At 33.2% G+C, this 2,503-nt stretch overlaps 1 pseudogene; it reads left to right on the forward strand.

The window, feature by feature from the left end:
• The first annotated feature begins 1,953 nt into the window (after positions 1-1,953).
• LOC123390854 lies at positions 1,954-2,105 on the forward strand (annotated as a pseudogene).
• The last annotated feature ends 398 nt before the right edge of the window (positions 2,106-2,503 follow it).

A 2,503-nucleotide genomic window follows, 5' to 3' on the forward strand; every position in this document is an offset into this window, starting at 1 on the left:
CTTTTGTGGAAGAGTTTGAGAAGGATTGGCATTGATTTTTTAAATGTTTGATAATATTTGTCCATGAAGCTGTGGTCCTGGGCTTAACTTTGCTGGAAGGTTTTTCTGTTACTCATATGATCTCTTTACTAATAATTGGCCTGTTTAGATTTTCTATTTCATTCTGTTGCAGTTTTGGTAGATTGTATGTTTTTAAGAATTTTACCACTTTGTCTGGATTATGCAGTGTGTTGGCATATACTTATTCATAGTAGCTTCTTAGGACCTTTTGTATTTCTATGGTAACAGTTGTATTGTCTCCTTTTTCATTTATAATTTTGTCCATTTGGTTCTTCTTTTCTCTTTTGTTAGTCTAGCTAAAGATAGTCAATTTGGTTTATCTTTCCAAAGAAATAAACTCTTAGTTGTGTTGATCTTTTGTATTATTTTCCTGTTCTGTATTTCATTTTTTCTTCTCTAATTGCTATTTCCTTCCCTGTGCTAACTCTGGGCTATATCTGTTCTTCTTTCTCTAGTTCTCAGACCATAAAGTTTGGTTATTTATTTGAAATCTTTTTTTCCCCTTAAAGTTGGCATTTATTGGATGAACTTCCCTTTTAGAACAGCTTTTGTTGCATTCGACAAGCTTTGGTATGAAGTGTTTCCATTTCTGTCTGTCTGAAGAAATTCGTTTTCCTCCTGTTGCTGACTTTTAATTTCATACCATTGTAGTCAGAGAAGATACATGGTACGATTTCATTCTTGAATTTGCTGAGGTTTGTTTTGTGGTCTAACATAGGTCTGTCTTAGAAAATGTTCCATAGGCATATGTATTCTGTTGTTATTGGATAAAATGTTCTGCTTATGTTTGTTAGGTCTATTTGGCCTATAGTTTTGTTCAAGCACACTGTTTCCTTATTGATTCTCTATCTGGGCGATGGATCTAGTATTGACAATGGAGTATCAAAGTATTAATTATTATTGCTATGTATTTCTCCTTTTAGTTCTTAATTGTTACTTTACATACTTAGGTAGTCCTACATTGGGTACATAAATATTTACATATGACAAAATGTTTATATATAATATATATACATATATAAATTAGAGATATAAATACATAAATATATGTGTAAATATGACCTGTTTTATATATGTTTTATATATATATATATTTATTTGTGTGTGTTAATGAATCCACTCCTTTTATCATTATATAATTCCCCCCTATGACTCTTTTACCACATATAAAGTCCATTTTGTGCCATATAATTACAACTACACCAGTTTTTGGGGGGGGTTGAAGGGTTGTATCTGCTTGAAGTATCTTTTTCATCCATTCACTCAGAGCCTGTGTATCTTCTTTTTTTTTTTTTTTAAGATTTTTTATTTATTTGAGAGAAAGAGACACAGAGTGGGAGAGTATGAGAGGGGAGGTCAGAGGGAGAAGCAGACTCCCCATGGAGCTGGAAGCCCAATGTGAGACTCGATCCCAGGACTCCGGGATCATGACCCGAGCCAAAGGCGGTCACTTAACCAACTGACCCACCCAGGTGCCCGAGCCTGTGTGTCTTTAAAGCAAAAATTAGTCTCTTGTAGGTAGCATATTATTAGATCTTGGTTTTTTATCCATTCAGCCATGTGATCAATTTCCTTTGATTGGATAATTTAATAAATTTATTTGGGGGCAAGTATTAATATGTAAGGACTTAGTGTCACTGTTTTGTTAATTTTCTGGGTATTTTGTAGATTCACTGTCATTGTTTTGTGGTGTGAGTGTGATAAATCACTATACTACAGAAACTGGCCCATTTTTATTTTTGGTACCCTACTATTTTTGTGTATGCTTTGGTATCTTTTAGTATGATACTTTAGCATGATATGCTTTGACTTCTCAATTTTTTGTGTGTGTGTAATTACTGTATGTTTTTTCCTTGTGGTTACCATGAAGCTTACATAAAATATCTTAAAATTAGCTTTGCGCAGTGGCAGTATCGTAGCCAATGAGGTTTATCCGAGGCGCGATTATTGCTAATTGAAAATATCTTAAAATTATAACATCCTACTTTTAACTGACACCAACTTCAATAAGATCTCTAAATTTTATACTTTTCCTTTCTCTCAAATTTCAGACTATTGATGTTACTGTTCACATATTTTTCTATTGAGCAGCTAGTAACAGATTGTAGTTAGGTTTGTTTTTACTATGCTTATTATTAACATCTAAACTAGAGCTCTAAGTGAATAAGGCAGTATCAGTACCATATTTCAGAATCTAACTTTGAATATATATTTAACATTACCAATAAGATTTTCAATAGTTTCTTGTGTTTTATGATGTTAACTAAAGAACAAGGCAGGTCTAGTAGTGATGAATTTCCTGAACGAGTGTTTGTTTAGGGAAGTCTTTCTCTCTTTCTCTCCTTCATTCCCGAAGGACTGTTTTGCCAGGTTTAGACTTCTTGTTTGACAGGTTCCTGTTTCAATATTTGTAACATATCATCAGATTCTCCCCAGGTCTGAA

The sequence above is a fragment of the Mustela putorius genome, unplaced genomic scaffold (genome assembly GCF_011764305.1).
Source record: "Mustela putorius furo isolate JIRA1106 unplaced genomic scaffold, ASM1176430v1.1 tig00000145_pilon_pilon_pilon, whole genome shotgun sequence".
Taxonomy (NCBI): Eukaryota; Metazoa; Chordata; class Mammalia; order Carnivora; family Mustelidae; genus Mustela; species Mustela putorius.